The 20,614-nt window shown below is 49.1% G+C and overlaps 1 pseudogene; it reads left to right on the plus strand.

The window, feature by feature from the left end:
* Window positions 1–8,762: 8,762 nt before the first annotated feature.
* On the plus strand, window positions 8,763–20,614 carry LOC127345764 (glutathione transferase GST 23-like; annotated as a pseudogene).

A 20,614-nucleotide genomic window follows, 5' to 3' on the forward strand; every position in this document is an offset into this window, starting at 1 on the left:
CAAAAGTAGCTCCCCTAAACCCTAAACCCTAAATCGGGGAGGCTTGAGCCCTAAACCCCTCTAAATCCCTAAACCACGACGCCTGAGTCGCAGAACCATGCATCATAAACCCTAACCCTAACCCTAAACCCTAAACCTATACCTAACCATAAATACTTACCCTTTAACCAAAACCAAAGCCCAACCCCCTAAACCCAACCCCTAACCCTACACCTAACCCTAACCAAGAGATCGTGCACACCGTCGATCGTGTGATAATGGCTCTAGCTGCGGGTATATGTGCCAAAGGGTCCCAATCTTGGTTCTCCATGTGTATATGTACTAAACAAACCTAAAAGAATGAAAAGTTACATTGGTGCACCCTCGCGCGGAGAAATCTAGGGGTAGACCCGCCGGGGCACACGTTCCGCTGTTTTGGGGGGAGGAGGGGGATAACGACCGCCGGAGCACCGGAACCCCACCAAACCTTGCATGTGGACCTATTCTATGTGTCAAAGTGTGATGCAAGGTGTAATGGTGCAAAAGTAGCTCCCCTAAACCCTCAACCCTAAACCGGGAGGCTTCGAGCCCTAAACCCCTCTAAATCCCTAAACCACGACGCCTGAGTCGCAGTAACCATGCATCATAAACCCTAACCCTAACCCTAAACCCTAAACCTTTACCTAACCATAAATACTTACCTTTAACCTAAACCCTAGCCCTAGCCCCTAAACCCTAGCCCTAACCCTACACCTAACCCTAACCAGTAGATCATGCACACCGTCGATCGTGTGATAATGGCTCTAGCTGCGGGTATATGTGCCAAAGGGTCCCAATCTTGGTTCTCCATGTGTATATGTACTAAACAAACCTAAAAGAATGAAAAGTTACATTGGTGCACCCTCGCGCGGAGAAATCTAGGGGGGTAGACCCGCCGGGGCACACGTTCTGCTGTTTTGGGGGAGGAGGGGATAACGACCGCCGGAGCACCGGAACCCCACCAAACCTTGCATGTGGACCTATGATATGTGTCAAAGTGTGATGCAAGGTGTAATGGTGCAAAAGTAGCTCCCCTAAACCCTAAACCCTAAACTGGGGAGGCTTCGAGCCCTAAACCCCTCTAAATCCCTAAACCACGACGCCGGAGCTGCAGAACCATGCATCATAAACCCTAACCCTAACCCTAAACCATAAACCTATACCTAACCATAAATACTTACCCTTTAACCTAAACCCTAGCCCTAGCCCCTAAACCCTAGCCCTAACCCTACACCTAACCCTAACCAGTAGATCAGGCACACCGTCGATCGTGTGATAATGGCTCTAGCTGCGGGTATATGTGCCAAAGGGTCCCAATCTTGGTTCTCCATGTGTATATGTACTAAACAAACCTAAAAGAATGAAAAGTTACATTGGTGCACCCTCGCGCGGAGAAATCTAGGGGGGTAGACCCGCCGGGGCACACGTTCCGCTGTTTTGGGGGAGGAGGGGGATAACGACCGCCGGAGCACCGGAACCCCACCAAACCTTGCATGTGGACCTATTCTATGTGTCAAAGTGTGATGCAAGGTGTAATGGTGCAAAAGTAGCTCCCCTAAACCCTAAACCCTAAACTGGGGAGGCTTCGAGCCCTAAACCCCTCTAAATCCCTAAACCACGACGCCGGAGCTGCAGAACCATGCATCATAAACCCTAACCCTAACCCTAAACCCTAAACCTATACCTAACCATAAATACTTACCCTTTAACCTAAACCCTAGCCCTAGCCCCTAAACCCTAGCCCTAACCCTACACCTAACCCTAACCAGTAGATCAGGCACACCGTCGATCGTGTGATAATGGCTCTAGCTGCGGGTATATGTGCCAAAGGGTCCCAATCTTTGGTTCTCCATGTGTATATGTACTAAACAAACCTAAAAGAATGAAAAGTTACATTGGTGCACCCTCGCGCGGAGAAATCTAGGGGGGTAGACCCGACGGGGCACACGTTCCGCTGTTTTGGGGGAGGAGGGGGATAACGACCGCCGGAGCACCGGAACCCCACCAAACCTTGCATGTGGACCTATTCTATGTGTCAAAGTGTGATGCAAGGTGTAATGGTGCAAAAGTAGCTCCCCTAAACCCTAAACCCTAAACTGGTGTGGCTTCGAGCCCTAAACCCCTCTAAATCCCTAAACCACGACGCCGGAGCTGCAGAACCATGCATCATAAACCCTAACCCTAACCCTAAACCCTAAACCTATACCTAACCATAAATACTTACCCTTTAACCTAAACCCTAGCCCTAGCCCCTAAACCCTAGCCCTAACCCTACACCTAACCCTAACCGGTAGATCAGGCACACCGTCGATCGTGTGATAATGGCTCTAGCTGCGGGTATATGTGCCAAAGGGTCCCAATCTTTGGTTCTCCATGTGTATATGTACTAAACAAACCTAAAAGAATGAAAAGTTACATTGGTGCACCCTCGCGCGGAGAAATCTAGGGGGGTAGACCCGCCGGGGCACACGTTCCGCTGTTTTGGGGGAGGAGGGGGATAACGACCGCCGGAGCACCGGAACCCCACCAAACCTTGCATGTGGACCTATTCTATGTTTCAAAGTGTGATGCAAGGTGTAATGGTGCAAAAGTAGCTCCCCTAAACCCTAAACCCTAAACCGGGGAGGCTTGAGCCCTAAACCCCTCTAAATCCCTAAACCACGACAGGAGACTGCAGAACCATGCATCATAAACCCTAACCCTAACCCTAAACCCTAAACCTATACCTAACCATAAATACTTACCCTTTAACCTAAACCCTAGCCCTAGCCCCTAAACCCTAGCCCTAACCCTACACCTAACCCTAACCGATAGATCGTGCACACCGTCGATCGTGTGATAATGGCTCTAGCTGCGGGTATATGTGCCAAAGGGTCCCAATCTTTGGTTCTCCATGTGTATATGTACTAAACAAACCTAAAAGAATGAAAAGTTACATTGGTGCACCCTCGCGGAGAAATCTAGGGGGTAGACCCGCCGGGGCACACGTTCCATTGTTTTGGGGGGAGGAGGGGGATAACGACCGCCGAGCACCGGAACCCCACCAAACGTTGCATGTGGACCTATTCTATGTGTCAAAGTGTGATGCAAGGTGTAATGGTGCAAAAGTAGCTCCCCTAAACCCTAAACCCTAAGGCGGGAGGCTTCGAGCCCTAAACCCCTCTAAATCCCTAAACCACGACCGGGAGCTGCAGAACCATGCATCATAAACCCTAACCCTAACCCTAAACCCTAAACCTATACCTAACCATAAATACTTACCCTTTAACCTAAACCCTAGCCCTAGCCCCTAAACCCTAGCCCTAACCCTACACCTAACCCTAACCAAGAGATCGTGCACACCGTCGATCGTGTGATAATGGCTCTAGCTGCGGGTATATGTGCCAAAGGGTCCCAATCTTTGGTTCTCCATGTGTATATGTACTAAACAAACCTAAAAGAATGAAAAGTTACATTGGTGCACCCTCGCGCGGAGAAATCTAGGGGTAGACCCGCCGGGGCACACGTTCATTGTTTTGGGGGAGGAGGGGGATAACGACCGCCGAGCACGGAACCCCACCAAACCTTGCATGTGGACCTATTCTATGTTTCAAAGTGTGATGCAAGGTGTAATGGTGCAAAAGTAGCTCCCCTAAACCCTAAACCCTAAACTGGGGAGGCTTCGAGCCCTAAACCCCTCTAAATCCCTAAACCACGACGAGCTGCAGAACCATGCATCATAAACCCTAACCCTAACCCTAAACCCTAAACCTATACCTAACCATAAATACTTACCCTTTAACCTAAACCCTAGCCCTAGCCCCTAAACCCTAGCCCTAACCCTACACCTAACCCTAACCAGTAGATCAGGCACACCGTCGATCGTGTGATAATGGCTCTAGCTGCGGGTATATGTGCCAAAGGGTCCCAATCTTTGGTTCTCCATGTGTATATGTACTAAACAAACCTAAAAGAATGAAAAGTTACATTGGTGCACCCTCGCGCGGAGAAATCTAGGGGGGTAGACCCGCCGGGGCACACGTTCCGCTATTTTGGGGGGAGGAGGGGATAACGACCGCCGGAGCACCGGAACCCCACCAAACCTTGCATGTGGACCTATTCTATGTTTCAAAGTGTGATGCAAGGTGTAATGGTGCAAAAGTAGCTCCCCTAAACCCTAAACCCTAAACTGGGGAGGCTTCGAGCCCTAAACCCCTCTAAATCCCTAAACCACGACGCCGGAGCTGCAGAACCATGCATCATAAACCCTAACCCTAACCCTAAACCCTAAACCTATACCTAACCATAAATACTTACCCTTTAACCTAAACCCTAGCCCTAGCCCCTAAACCCTAGCCCTAACCCTACACCTAACCCTAACCAGTAGATCAGGCACACCGTCGATCGTGTGATAATGGCTCTAGCTGCGGGTATATGTGCCAAAGGGTCCCAATCTTTGGTTCTCCATGTGTATATGTACTAAACAAACCTAAAAGAATGAAAAGTTACATTGGTGCACCCTCGCGTGGAGAAATCTAGGGGGGTAGACCCGCCGGGGCACACGTTCCGCTGTTTTGGGGGGAGGAGGGGGATAACGACCGCCGGAGCACCGGAACCCCACCAAACCTTGCATGTGGACCTATTCTATGTTTCAAAGTGTGATGCAAGGTGTAATTCACCAAATGGTGCATGGCATGGATCCCCGGTCTGACATTCCTCACCTTCGGGCGATAACACTTATGTATTCCCCGGACGTGTACGGTGAAGTGTCCCGCCGCGGGTATATCAGGGGCTAGACTGTGCCAAAGGGTGCCACACATGGTTTTCCATATGTCCATGGACTAAACAAACCTAAACCTATGAAAAGGTATATTGGTGGAACCTCGCGCGGAGAAATCTAGGGGGTAGACCATCCGGGGCCCACAGACAGCCGTTTTTAGGGGGGAATGACCCCCGGAGCACCGGAATGCCACCAAAACTTGCAAGTGGACCTAAAACCTAACCCTAACAAACCTAAAAGAATGAAAAAGTACATTTTGCACCCTCGCGCGGAGAAATCTACGGGGGTAGACCCGCCGTCCCGCTGTTTTTGGGGGAAGGAGGGGGACGGCCGCCGGAGCACCGGAACCCTGATATATGTGGGGGATGAGCATGGAGACTAATTTTGTATTGCACATAGTGTAATAAATAGTCATCAAAAAGAAAAACTAATTAACAAAATAAATATAAGTAGTAGATGAAATAAAATAGTTAGAAAAACAAATAAAATGTATATTGGCGCACGGCAAAGGGAGCAGCGCACGGCAAAGGACCCTTTGCCGTGCAACTGGTCTGTCTGCACGGCAAAGGGGCGGGACACGGCAGTGCCCAGTCCTTTGCCGTGCACTGTTTCTTTGCCGTGCGGCTTGCAGGGACTTTGCCGTCCTAATATCTTTGCCGTGTGCTGCTCCCAGACTTTGCCGTGAGATATTGCTTTGCCGTGCGCCAAGTCTTTCTTTGCCGTGCTAGATTTCTTTGCCGTGCGCTGCTCCTATACTTTGCCGTGCGTTTTGACGTTGCCGTGCGGTCTTCTTGCTGCGCACGGCAAAGAAATCTTTGCCGTGCAGCAGCTCACGGCAAAGATAGGTTGCACGGCAGCGCCTGATTTTCCCTAGACGCGTGAGAGAATGCTGCCGCCGGCGCACAGATTTTGCTACCGCCAGCACCTTCGCATTCGCCGGCGATCACCTCGCCGGTGGTAAGTGGTTACCGCCGGCACCTTCCGTTTCGCCAGCGGTAACGTGACATTATCCCCGGCACTTTAGTGTATTTGACGGCGGTATTTGTTACCCCTGGCGTCTAGCCTATTCGCCAGCACTACCTTGAACTACCCCCGGCACATAGGCTAATTCGCGAGCGCTAAGTTTGTATAGGATTAAAAAAAACAGCAAGTCCACAGTCAACGTAAAGGCCAAGTTGTCTCTCTATTCTATTTTATATTACAACGCACAATCAGTGGAATGTCCAACTGAGCAAAAGGAGAGACTATCTCTGCATCTGCACAAGCTTCTTCCAAAATTTCCCTGGAGGCTCCCTCTGCTGCAGACTCTCCGACCTCCAAATAACCAGCAGGAAGAGTCATGTTGATGCAACATTGATTAGAATGATTAACCAGCACCAAATCACTAACTAACAATTGAATCCAACTTCACAGGTTGTTTCTTTTTTTTATGGTAAAGTTGTGCAAATATGAGGCTATTATTTGACTACAGAGTGGATGGGGATATTTTAACCTGGATCATATAAGTAAACTTAACGACAAGACAAACTCATGTTCATGGGTCTATGCAGTATGGATCTTCCAACCAGCTCATATCTTGTTCAAAAAAACCCAGCTCATATCAGTTACTCTGTGCATCTATATTGGCCACATTGAATAAAGAGAGAAAATAACAGGAGTCCTAGCCATCTTTCAGCACAGAAACAATGACGTCATGTATCATGTTCCTTTCATTTTCATATTAATTTTCGCAAAAAAATATTGTATAGCTTTTCAGGTTCATTTGGCATCAAATTGAGATCTGAGTTTATTTCTGCAAATCAGTCTGTACAGGTTCAGATTAGAGAAACAATTTGATTCAAATAATAGGCTTAGCTAAATCAGCTCATGTGAAGACGGTAGCCTACCCCAGAAGACACAACTGAATCAAACCAGTTATCAAACACTCTGCTAATGACATGAGAGAAATATGATTCCATTGCTAGTTTGGAAAGAAAGGTACAGCTTTAAGAAATTTACTGGAATAATTACGGCAACTGAACGGGCAAGATCCAAGACATGGTAAACAACATGTACCTTTACATTTCCAACTCCCATTTCACCAGGAGGCACTGATCCTCTACTATTGAAGTTGCCCGATTCTGACCGTTCCTACCGAAATCAGTAGAAATAACTAACATAAGACACTGCCCTTAAAAAAATGTAGCCTGGAAGTATTATTCACCAAATCAGTCAACAATACCGAATACTCACCGCTCTGCCCCTGGACCTCTGGAAGTCAACACACAATTCCTTCCCAGCTTCTCAAAGTCGATGTATGCAGAAGTCTGATCACGGGAGAATGCAACACCTTCAATCTTCGCAAACTTCTGAAATTCCTCCTGCAGCTCCTGCTTTGAAATTGCTGGACTAATTCCGCCAATCCATAAGTTCCTAACAGCTCTGGCCTGTACACAAACACCAACCATAAGAACACATGGTACTATTTATGTAACGACATAGAAGAAAACAATCCACCTCAGAACAAAAGAGCTAGCGACATAAACCGTGAAAACACACCTATGAAGATGCTCATCCTAACTCAAACTGAAACATACCAAATATAACAGGTAATGTATAGTTCTAGCAAATCACAAAATTATAATATTCTAACTGAAATGAAACCATAGTATAAGGGCTAGATATTGAACCACTATAGAAAGTTATAGACTAAAAACACCAAAAGGATCATCAGGGCATATGTCTATTCGCACATCATAAATATGAATTGAGAAAATCACCCTACAGACAAGGACCAAAATCACCAATCTAACACACATAAACCCTAGTTTCCGCAAAACATCGCGGGGGTAACCAACTGCAGCCGAATCAGGTGGGGGGGGGGGGGGGCCGGAAGAGCACGAACGCGTAGCTGCGGGCGCCGGCGCGCGAGAGGGTGCAGTCGAGCGCGTTGTGCGGGGCGAAGGCCGCCATCACGTCGTCCTCGCCCGCGTGCGTGGGCAGGTTGCCCACCCAGAGCATGTTCGTCTCGTGGGCCGCGGCCCCGGCGGGGCGGCGCCGCCTCTGACTCCAGCGCCACCGGGGGATACCTTCGGGGGAGAGGCCGACGCCTCCGACGACATCGAGCCGCGGTTGGGGACTGGGAGGTCACCGGAACCCTGCGTTGGGATAGGGATGAGGACGGGCGGGGGCGGGGGCAGGGAGCGGAGCAGAGTTCTCGCAGCGGCAGGGGGGGGGGGGGGGGGTTGCGAAGTGGCGCGGCGGCGGAACCCAAGGAGAGGCGGCGGCGGTGGGCGGCAGCGAGGGGAGAACGGGGAGGGGGGATTTTGGGGTCTCTCGGGACTTCGGGAGCAAGTGTGGGTGCGGTGGGGGTGGGTCGTGGGTGGTAGGTGGGGGGCTGGAAGGGGTGGCATAGGCCCAATACCCCCGGCGAGTGTCAACTGATAACGCCGGCGGTAAATTTGGCCCAACTCGCTCACATCGGTGTAGTTTACTCCTGGCGAAAATAAATCATTCTCACCGGTGGTATTAAAGTTACCCCCGGCTTGTTTGGGCGAAATTGCCGGCGGTAATGGAAGGTTCATTTGGGTGCTCTCGGCCCAACTTACCCCCGGAGGTTTCAGTCTCGACTCGCTGGCGGTAAGGGGCCTATCCCCGGCGACACCAAACCAGCTCGCCGGCGGTAATTTACCGCCGGCCATCTCGAAGCGGACTTGCCGCCGGTACTAAGTGCGGCGATAAGGTTATTGCTAGTAGTGCGTAGTCCCGTTAGTGGTGCGTTCATGCCGCCAAGGATTGTTTTCTAGAGCTGCCAAAGAATCTGGTAGCTTTCACCCGTGGAAAGACAGAAAATGTCAGACAAATATAAATATATAAAACGCCGCTAAAGTTTGACACGAAGTTGCTCTGAATTTTCTTGCAAACGTAGTGATCAAGGCGGTCGGAGTGTTATATATCCCAGAGAAATAAGTAGGTGACCGAAGCAAGCAAGCAAACACTGACGATGATGGCTGAGCCGGTGAAGCTCATCGGCTGCTTCGGCAGCCCAGTGGTGCACCGCGCCGAAGTGGCCCTGCGTCTGAAGGGGTCCCCTACGAGCTCATCACTGAAGATCTCAACAACAAGAGCGAGCTGCTGCTGAGGCACAACCCCGTCCACCCACTGATGGAAAAAGGGGCTTTGGTCGCGGTTGGCAACTGCCATTAGTCGCGGTGGCGCAACCGCGACCAAAGTAGCGCGACTAAAGGCCCCCCCCTTTAGTCGCGGTTCCTTACGAACCGCGACTAAAGGCCCGTCCACGTGGGCCGCAGGCGAGCGCCAGGGCGGAGGACCTTTAGTCGCGGTTCTTCTGGCCAACCGCGACTAAAGGCCTCCGCAGGGTTTAGGGTTTTAGCCCCCTCCCCCTAAATCTGGTTTCTTTTTAATTTGTATTGTTTTATTTCTTTTGGGTTTTAATTTTGAAGGAGTTTCACATATTCTACGGTACTACATACATGCATATGAATGTACAATTTCAAACAAATTTGAAATTAGAACCAAAAAGAATTCAAGAGGAATATACAATATATATTCAATATCGGATGACCATATACAATATATATTCAATATCGGATGACCATATACAATTTTGAACAAGTTTCCATCCATAATTTAGTGCATAAAAAGTTCTACGTCATCGTAATGGTGTTCTCCTCTAGGATCGATGACTTCCCTCGCCAACCATCCAGCTAGTTCCTCTTGAAGTGGTCGGAAGCGAGCTTCTGGACTAAGCGTCTTGCGGAGGTTATTCCTCAGGATGTTGTTCTCACACTGCTGGTCCCGCTCATTGCAGTATCTCCGGATCCTCTCACAAACATAGTATCCACATAGATTGGTCCCCGGTGGCTGAATATCCCCAGTCGTCCGCACTGCCATTTTAAAATGTAGCTCTTTTTTGAATTCACCGACCTTGGTATCTACGAACCGTCTCCAAACCCTACGAGGCAAAGAAAATTAAATGAACAAGAGAGTTATTAATTAGTTACTTGATATTAGGAAATGATGAACGAAATAGGCCGATCGATATAGAGCGCAAATGAATGAAAATAATTACTTTTGCATCATTTTTCTCATGTCGCCCCAAAGCGCCGGATCCATATTCAGAGAGTCGTGGACGAGAACTGAGGAGGTCTGAACTTGAATTACCATAAGAATCCAGTGGAACCTGCGGACACGATACATGCACAGTCATGCATAACTCATCGATTAGCCACATACCATGCATGGAGTAAACAAAATAGAATGTGCTCAAGACAGAAACACTCACCCAAAATGGTAAGGAAATAGAATATCACTTTTGAGTTTCTGTTTTCTAATAAACCGCCACAGGTCATCCTCCACGTCGGCGGGGTGGTGTTCTAACACATATGAATTAACGATTTGTGGGTCAATGAACCCAACATCATGGATGTTCCTTATTCGCATTTCCCGCGTCTTCATTCTGCATAATAGCGTACACAACAAGATAGTTAGGACAATATATATATATACATATAGTGCAGGCAATGAACGAGATGGGGTAGAAATTAATAAATCACTTACAGAACGTAGCAACTGATGATAGATTTGTCGAGGTCGCGCAGATTGAACAGCTGGAACAATTCACTCAGATGAATTTGCACATAGTAATGTTTGAAGTGATGCTCATGTCTAACTTCCGCATAGATATAGTCTTTGGCGTTTTTATGTTTTATGTAACCCTTGTACCAATTTAGCAGACCTTTCATTTGTCGAGGTAGATCCTCTTCCTGCGCAGGCTCGACGAGAGGGCCATTCTTCACATATGTAAATACTACGTCCTTCATTGGCGCCTCATCAAGGCCTAACAGTGCACGAAGAGTGATACCTAAGTCGGCCGCTTGTTCTCTGGCACTCGTTACAGTCAATCCCTGTGCTGCCGCAGCTGCTATGATATCGGGGTCATCCGGACCGGCGGCTTTCACTATAAGCGGGGCAATCGATTGTTTACTTTGTTCCCCGAGCTGGGCAACTCGTTTCCCGCTTTTTTTACTTTCTAATTCCGTTTTCTCCTTGAACATGAGTGCCTGCCTGCGAAGTTCACGTGCATAGTCGTCAGGCAGATTCTTCGCGGCTTGGGATGGTGTGCTCAAAAATGACTTAGCCCACTTCTTTTGCTCATCAGAATATACTGGCTTGGGCTCGGGCTCTCTTTTCTTCTTGCAGGCCGCCTTCCATTTCTCCAAATCAGCAGCCGCGGCCGCGTCGACTTCCTCGGCAGTACGTTCCCAAGGCCTTGTGGGGAGAGGCTTCAGTGATGGCTCCGGTACCTTTGTGGTCTTAGGTACATAAGGGTCCGGGTTAATAATCCAGGACTGCTTCTGCTTCTTCGCCGGAGGTGGATTGGGGGGCGGTGTCTGCTGATCACCCGCCGGACGAGGACTGGGGGGCGGCGTCTGCTTACCCGCCGGAGGTGAATTGGGGGGCGGCGTCGGCTGACGTGAAGGAGGTGTAGGTGAAGCACCACCACCACCACCACCACCGCCACCGCCACCGTCACCGCCACCGCCACCGCCACCACCACCACCGTACGGGGGTGGACTTGTTGGCGCCTCGCCTGGAAACTTGATAAATTTCTTCTGCCATAGAATGAACTGGCGCTTGACATCTCCAAGTCTTTTCACCCCTTCAGGTGTAGCAATGTCAATGTCCAGGTCCTCAAACCCTTGGACTATGTCCTCCACCGTGACACGAGCATAGCCATCTTGAATGGGGTTGTTGTGGTGGAGTGCTCCAGGTGGCAAAGCACTGCCGATGGCTACCTTCATGGACATGTTCCCGATAGGATAATACAGATGACATGCTTTCATCTCCTTTATATCGTCCACGGGGTAGCGAGGAGGCTCCGGTGCAGTAATTTCGACCACCGAGGCTCCGGTGCGGTAATTTCTATCGTCGGTGCACCAGCCGGTGAGGCCTCCGTGGAAGCCTCGCTGCGTCTTCTCCGCTGCTGGTATCCGAGATCCAGTGGATGATCTTCATCTGCGCTTTGAGCTGCATCTCTTTCGGCGACTAGTACATTCACGGTTTTCTTCAATACATCCATTTCCGTTACCAACTTCGCCACAACATCTGCATCCCGATCCATCTTTCTCTTACGGCTTCTGTAACCGTACGGGTCATCGTTCTGGGGGAACCCTACTTTCCACGGAATGGGCCCCATGCCTCGTACACGTCCTCCGTGTTCAGGATTCCCGAGGGCTTTTGTCAGGGCGTCGTTCTCTCGTTGAACTTGATCCTCCCTCTTGAGCATCCCACATTGCCTCAATAAGCTTGTGGGTGGGTGTAATTATTTTGCCCCGAAACACACACTCCCTGTCTCCGGGTTCAGCGATCCCCCATGCCCGTACCACCAGCTTTTGGCCCTTGGGTCCCATCCCTCCGTACTGACGGATTCCTCGCGTCCTCAGCTCGTTCTCCATCTTCTCCCACTTAGGCTGCCAAAAGCGATACCCTCCTGGCCCCATAATATGATTGTACTCCTTCTTGGCCGCATTCTCCTTATTTTTTTTTGGATATTTCAAGGAACTGCTCCGATTTCTTTTGCTTCACAAATTCTGGCCAATCATGTTGCAGTTTCTCATATTGTCCTGTGAAATCCGGAGTCTTGCCCTGCTTGACAAAGTCATGGGCTAGATTTTGCTTGTATTTCCGGAATGCGTTGGCCATCTTAGAAAGAGCGAACTGTTTGACTAGCTTGCACCTCTCCTTGTTTTCCTGAATCTTGTTACCCGCCTCATCGTATCTGCGGTATTCCGGAGGTAGAACGAAATGTTCCATAAGCTTGTTGAAGCAATCTTTTTTTGTTCTCTTACCGACAAAAGTGAAACCAAGACGTGCCTTCTTTGGCTCATTCCACTCCTGGACGGTGATCGAGACGTTGTCTCTAACAACGGCTCCGCATTGGCTGACAAACTTGGTGGCGTTCTTGCTGGGCTCTAGCGGCCTGCCGGTTTCTTCATCGACAACCTCGATGGTGCATGTTTCGTTTAGTTTCATCGTCTTGGTTGCGCCACGCTTTGACGACGTACTCGATTTTTTCGACGATCCGGCCGAGGGCTAAAATAAGAAAGAGAGTCGCGCGCGTTAGTACACACACATTTATTCAAATCGGTTAGTTTGTATCACCAGACGCTCAATATGTATATATATATACCTCGGCGCCGGAGGTGGTTGCTACTTCCAATTGAAGATCGTCGTTTATCGACGTTTCTTCGGCATCATCTGCTTGCTGACGGCGCCCTTCATCTTCACCCTCAAGGTTCAGATAAGAAGAGATATCATCTTCTTCTTCTCCGGTCGGCACATATAGAATATCGCCTTTTATGATGCCGAACATATGGTCTTCAGCGTCCGGATCATAGTTGTCCAGAATCGGGTCAGCTCTATCGTCCGCCATATGTCAGTCCTGAAAACATGTAGTCAAAACAAATTAATTGTGTATATGCATTATCACATCTCTTCTACATATAAACAGAGAGGGCGACGAGCGGGAGGCGAGAGGGGGGACGCAGTGACCGCGTGACCGAGAGACCGGTGGCGGTGGCGAAAGGGCGGTGGCGGTGCCGAGGACACATATATAACCCTCGCGGTGGCGGTGCCCCCTCCGTATACGCGTGGTGGTTAAGTTATTTTTTTTATTTTAAAAGTGACAAACTTTTGTTAAGTTATTTTAAAAGTGACCGAGAGACCGGTGGCGGTGGTGAAATAGCGGTGGCAAAAGGAGGGGGCGAGGAAGGGGTGGGAGAGGGTGTCGCGGAAGAGGGAGGCGAGGACGAGCGCGTTGGCGTTGGCGCGTTGACGGCGTTGGCGTTGGCGCGTTGAATAGAGGTAGCGTGTTGACGGCGTTACATTTTTATGAATAGAGGTAGCGTTGGCGCGTTGACGGCGCGTTGGCGTTGGCGCGTTGGCGCGTTGACGGCATCGCCGTTCAAATATAAAACAAAGTGAAATTTTAGTTCATTTTTTATTAAGTCAAAATTTTAGTTCATTTTTTATTAAGTCAAAATTTTAGTTCATTTTTTATTTAGTCAATTTTTATTAAGTCAAAATTTTAGTTCATTTTTATTAAGTCAAAATTTTTAGTATACAAATTTTTAGTTAAGTTAAAAAAACAAAAAAAAACAAAAAAAAACGAGAGAGGCAGGGGCGCCGGCCGTGTACTGGCGCTCCCCGCGCCCTCTCTCTCTCTCCCGCAGCGCGCGGTACGGTGGGCGGCGGCGGCGGTCGTCTTCGGCGGGCAAGCGGCGGCGCTGCGAGTGGGCGCGCGGTGGCGCCGGCAAGCACAGCGCGCGGCTCTGCGTGGGAAACGGCGGCGAGCGGCGCGGGATCGGGCGGCGTTGTTGGCGTCGAAACGGCGAGACATACGGCGGCGCTGTCGAAGAACGGGGCGGCGCGCGTTCGGCGGCTCGGGTGCGGCGACGGCGGCGTGAGGAGCGACGGCGACGGCGGCGTGAGGAACGGGGCGACGGCGGCGCGGTCGATCGGCGGGGCGGGCAGGGCTTCGCTGCAGTCGTCGTTCGCGCGGAGAAGAAGAGGAACTGGCCGCTCAGGCGCCGCGCGCGTATTTATAACCCCCCCTTTAGTCGCGGTTGGGGAGGCGACCCGCGACTAAAGGGTACCCTTTAGTCGCGGGTGGACACACCAACCGCCACAAAAGGGTATTTTGGCCGGGTTTTCGTTTCCGCGGAAAAATACCCTTTAGTCGCGGTTGGCGAGGCCAACCGCGACTAAAGGTATTTTTTCAAATTACTTTTCTTTTTCAAATTACTTTTCTTTTTCAAATTACTTTTCTTTTTCAAATTACAAATAATATATCAAAAAGTAAAGAAAAATAAAACTAATTCATTTCAAAATCTGAAAAATACATATAATACATCAATAAATTCGGAAAAATAAAACTAATTCAATTCAAAATCTTAAAAATACAAATATTATATCAAAAAATTCAGAAAATTAAAACTAATTCATTTCTAAATGTTAAAAATACAAATAATATATGAAACAATTCAGGAAAATAAAACTAATTCATTTAAAAATCTTAAAAATACAAATAATATATCAAAAAAATCAAAAAAATAAAACTAATTCAATTCAAATTCTTAAAAATACAAATAATATATCAAAAAAATCAGAAAAATAATATATCAAAAAATTCTTTCTTCCCGCCACTTTCTTCCCGCCTCTTTCTTCCCGCCAATTGTTTCCCGCCAATTTCTTCCGGCCTCTTTCTTCCCGCCAATTTTTTCCCGCCAATTTCTTCCCGCCACTTTCTCCCCGCCTCTTTCTTCCCGCCTCCTGTCTTCCCGCTCCCATTTTTCCCGCCATTTGTCACTACATATAGGTAGCCCGGCTTGGCCAGCATCACATCTCTACAATCTCTCATCACTCTCTCATGGCTTCCACCGCACCCACTCTAACCTACCAGCAGGTGGAGGAGCTTTGCGCCTCGAACTACCCTTGCCCTCCGGGCTACCGCGTCCCTGCCGGCTGGAGCCTAAGCGCCGGCGGCGTGCCGGTCCCTCCCGTCCCTCAGGGTACTGCGCGTCGGGCGGCCATCACGAACCACTACTACCTCGACCTCACGCCGGAGCAGCGGATGAATCCCCATTGGCATCCCGATAACCAGCATACTTGGGACGCCTTCTTCATCAATCGGCGTGAGAGGGCGCTCGCCAGGTATGAGGAGGACGGTCTGCCTCCTGGAAACTTCCACGAGGCCGGCCGTCGGCTATGGTGGTACGGCCGGACTCTGCAGAGCGTCATGGACTACATCACGGCCGGCGATATCCCCCGCCTGCGCTACCCTCGATTCGAGCCACGAGCGCCGCCCGACGACAGCGACGACAGCAGCGACGACGACGCCGGCAACTTAGAAGGCGACGACTACCAGTACAACGGCGGCGGCTATGAAGACTACGAGTATGCATATTATACGCCTAGGCAGGAGTATGACTAAATCACTCCAAATTTCATGTATGCAGGAGTATGACTTAGTCACTCCAAATTTCCTGTATGAAGGAGTATGACTTAGTCACTCCAAATTTCATGTATGCAGGAGTATGACTTAGTCACTCCAAATTTCATGTATCATCAGTGCTATCTCGAGTCAATTGAATCATTCGAAAATGGACACCAAACACATCACGGGTAATATAATTCACATGATTCATTCAACAAAGTTTGGTACAATAAATTATTACACATCATTTCTTCCCTTGTGTCCACAGCTTGCTTACGATTGTGCCGTATCCATGGAGCATCCTCATCATTTAACTTAATGCTTGGGTCGGTGTTCACTTTGAAGGGCGGAATTTCAGCAAACATATTATAATCTTCTGACATGTCTGTCTTGTCCTCCACTCCCACGATGTTTCTTTTCCCTGAAAGAACAATGTGGCGCTTTGGATCATCGCATGATGTACTGATCGTTTTCTTATCTTTCCGTTTCCTCGGTTTGCTACTCATGTCCTTCACATAGAAAACCTGAGCGACATCTTTCGCTAGGACGAATGGTTCGTCAAGGTAACCAAGATTGTTGAAATCCACCATTGTCATTCCGTATTGCTGGTCCACCTTTATCCCACCTCCTGTTAGCTTGAACCATTTGCACCGGAACAAAGGGACCCTAAAGGAGGGTCCATAGTCAAGTTCCCATATCTCCTCTATGTAACCATAATATGTGACCTTTTGCCCATTCTCGGTTGCTGCATCAAAGCGGACACCACTGTTTTGGTTGGTGCTCTTTTATCTTGGGCGATCGTGTAAAATGTATTTCCATTTATCTCGTACCCTTGGAAAGTCGTTATAGTCGAAGATGGTGTCTTGGCCAACATGTACAGCTGATCTACAACCTTATCGTCACTCATTAAATGTTTTCTCAACCAACTGCCGAAAGTCTCCATGTGGGCCTTCCTAATCCAGGATTCAGGCTTCTCAGGGTTGTCCGAGCGTAAAATATTCTTGTGTTTCTCAAAGTACGGAGCCACCAAGCTGGAATTGGTCAGAACTGTGTGGTGTGCTTCAGTCAGAGAATGGCCATCCATACATATCGTTGATTTCCTTCCGATCGTGCCTTTTCCACTTAGTCTCCCCTCGTGCCGCGATTGAGGAAGACCAATCGGCTTAAGGTCAGGAACAAAGTCAACACAAAACTCAATTACCTCCTCATTTCCATAGCCCTTGGCGATGCTTCCTTCTGGCCTAGCACGGTTACGAACATATTTCTTTAATATTCCCATGAACCTCTCGAAGGGGAACATATTGTGTAGAAATACAGGACCGAGAATGGAAATCTCATCGACTAGGTGAACCAGGAGGTGCGTCATAATATTGAAGAAGGATGGCGGGAACACCAACTCGAAAGCGACAAGACATTGGATCACATCGTTATGTAACCGTGGTAGAACTTCTGGATTGATTACCTTCGAGAGATTGCATTGAGGAATGCACATAGCTTCACAATGGCTACTCGAACATTTTCCGGCAGAGCCCCCTCAAAGCAATCGGAAGCAATTGCGTCATAATCACGTGGCAGTCGTGAGACTTCAGGTTTTGGAACTTTTTCTCCGCCATGTTTATTATTCCCTTTATATTGGACGAGAATCCTGACGGGACCTTCATACTACTCAGGCATTCAAAAAAGATGACCTTCTCTTCTTTGGTCAGAGCGTAGCTGGCACGACCTTGATACCGTTCCGGATGCCGGTCATCAGGGTCTTTCAAACTTTGCTGGTCCTGCCGTGCTTCCTTTGTATCATTTGACTTCCCATACACGCCCAAGAAGCTTAGGATGTTCACGCAAATATTCTTCGTAACGTGCATCACGTCGATTGCAGAGCGGACTTCTAGGACTTTCCAATATTCTAGCTCCCAGAATATAGATTTCTTCTTCCACATGGCTACGTGCCCGACAGCTCCCTACGGAACGGATTGTCCGCCAGGACCCATTCCAAAGATGACTTTCATAGCCATGACCATCTCAAATACCTCAGCACCGGTGTGTTCCGCAGCTTCGGTCGGTGATCTGCCTTGCCGTTGTAATGCTTGCCTTTCTTTCTTCTTGGATGACCTTTCGGAAGAAATCGACGATGCCCAAGGTACACGTTCTTCTTACAATTTGGCAAATGTACACTTTCGAGTCTCATGTAAGCAGTGCGTGCATGCATTGTATCCCTTATTTGACAGTCCCGAAAGGTTACTAAGAGCAGGCCAATCGTTGATGGTTACGAAAAGCAACGCTCGTAGGTCAAATTCCTCTTCTTTGTGCTCATCCCACACACGGACACCAGGTCTGCCCCACATTGTAAAAGTTCATCAACTAATGGCCTTAGGTACACATCGATGTCGTTGCCGGGTTGCTTCGGACCTTGGATGAGCACTGGCATCATAATGAACTTCCGCTTCATGCACAACCAAGGAGGAAGGTTGTAGATGCATAGAGTCACGGGCCAGGTACTATGGCTGGAGCTCTGCTCGCCAAAAGGATTCATGCCATCCGTACTTAGACCAAATCTTATGTTCCTTGCGTCAGCTGCAAAATCTTTGAACTCTCTGTCGATCTTTCTCCATTGCGTTCCATCTGCGGGGTGTCTCAACTCCCCGTCCGACTTACGGTCCTCTTTGTGCCATCGCAACAACTTGGCATGCTCTTTGTTCCTGAACAGACGTTTCAACCGTGGTATTATAGGAGCATACCACATCACCTTGGCGGGAACCCTCTTCCTGGGTTTCTGGCCCTCAACATCGTCACCAGGGTCATCGCCTCTGATCTTATAACGCAATGAAGTGCATACCGGGCATGCAAACAAATTCTCGTATTCACCGCGGTAGAGTATGCGATCGTTGATGCATGCATGTATCTTCAGAACCTCTAAACCTAGAGGGCAGACAACCTTCTTTGCTTCGTACGTAGTGGCGGGCAACTCGTTATTCTTTGGAAACATATTCTTCAACATTTTCAGCAAGTTTTCAAATGCCGAGTCAGCTACACCTGCCTGTGCCTTCCATTTCAGCAAATCCAGTGTGCAGCCCAGCTTTTTCAGACCATCATCGCATCCGGGGTACAGCGCCTTCCTGTGATCCTCTAACATGCGATCCAAATTCTCTCTCTCTTTTTCAGTTTCGCAGCGTCTCCGTGCATCAGCAATGGTCCGACCAAGATCATCAACGGGATCATCACGTGCCTCTTCTTCACCTTCCCCTTCACCTTCCCCTTCACCTTCAGCATCCTCCATGAAAGTATCACCGAAATGAGCAAGATAGCTTTCATCGATGAAATCATCCCCTTCTTCATCTTCTTCCATTATAACCCCTCTTTCTCCATGCTTGGTCCAACAATTATAGCTTGGCATGAAACCGTGCCGAAGCAGGTGCATGTGAACATCTCTTGAGGAAGAGTAACCATTCTGATTCTTACATTTAACACATGGACAGATAACAAAACCCCCCTGCTTGTTCGCATTAGCCACTACGAGGAAATCTTTCAAACCCGTACTAAACTCGCCGGAGAGTCGGTTACCGTACATCCATTGTCGATTCATCTGCATTATTATAATATAAAATATATAATTAACCATCATGCATTTGTTAAACTAACTAGCTACAAACAATATAAATTAAACAATGAACTACACACATGCACATGCACATTTTATCAACGACACATCAAAGGTTCAAGTTGCTAACCGCGATCGAGGAGGAAAAAATAAATGAGAAAGCTCAAGTGTGGCTCCAACACTTCATATCATGTTTGTTTCATGCTCTTGGGGCATTTCATCAAACACCTTATGTGCATAAGAGGAACCAAAAGCAAACCTAACACCCACTTGTGAAGTTTGTGAAGAGAATGGCACCAAATGGCTAAGTGTTGGCTGCTGGATGGGTATATATATAGGGGGGGGGGGGGCTTTAGTCCCGGTTGGCCTGGCCAACCACGACTAAAGGCCTTCGGGCACCTTTAGTCGCGGTTGGCCAGGCCAACCGCGACTAAAGACCCCCACGTGCACCGGCTGGCCACCGAGCGCCCTGGGCCCAGGCCTTTGGTCGCGGTTCGCCTCCCGAACCGCGACTAAAGGTACCATTAGTCGCGGTTCCTACAGCTTCGCGACTTATGGGGCTCACCCGAAGCCTGTTTTTCTACCAGTGACCGGAAGGTGCCTGTGCTCCTCCATGGCGACCGGCCGACCATCTGCGAGTCGCTCGTCATCGTCGAGTACGTCGACGAGGCCTTTGATGGGCCGCTCCTCATGCCGGCGGACCCTCTGGCTTGCGCCGCCGCCCGGTTCTGGGCCAGCTTCCTGGACAAAGAGGTGAACAGAGTAACTGACACACATATTGACAGATAGGTTCCACCAGAGTTTCATTTTTGTCACATGAACTTCTTAACCAACTTCCAATCTTCACTCGGCTTTGCTACACAAGCAGTGCAGGGAGTCCATGTGGATGTCGCTCTGGACGGACGGCGAGGCGCAGGCGGCGTCAGCGAGGGAGACCAAGGCGAACCTGACGCTGATCGAAAGCCAGCTGCCTGACGGGAAGAGGTTCTTTGGAGGCGACGCCATTGGCTACCTCGACATAGCTCTCGGCGCGATCGCGCACTGGATGGGAGTGTTTGAAGAGATGGCAGGGGTGCAGCTGCTCAACGAGGAGGAGCACCCCGCGCTGTGCCGGTGGGCGAGGGAGTACACGGCCGACGAGGTAGTGAGGCAGTGCCTTCCGGACAGAGACCGTGTGATTGCTGCCTTAATGCCGAGGAAGGAGTTGTATATAAGCATAGCTAATGCAATGGCCGCACAGAGGTAG

Source organism: Lolium perenne, chromosome 3, assembly GCF_019359855.2.
Source record: "Lolium perenne isolate Kyuss_39 chromosome 3, Kyuss_2.0, whole genome shotgun sequence".
Taxonomy (NCBI): domain Eukaryota; kingdom Viridiplantae; phylum Streptophyta; class Magnoliopsida; order Poales; family Poaceae; genus Lolium; species Lolium perenne.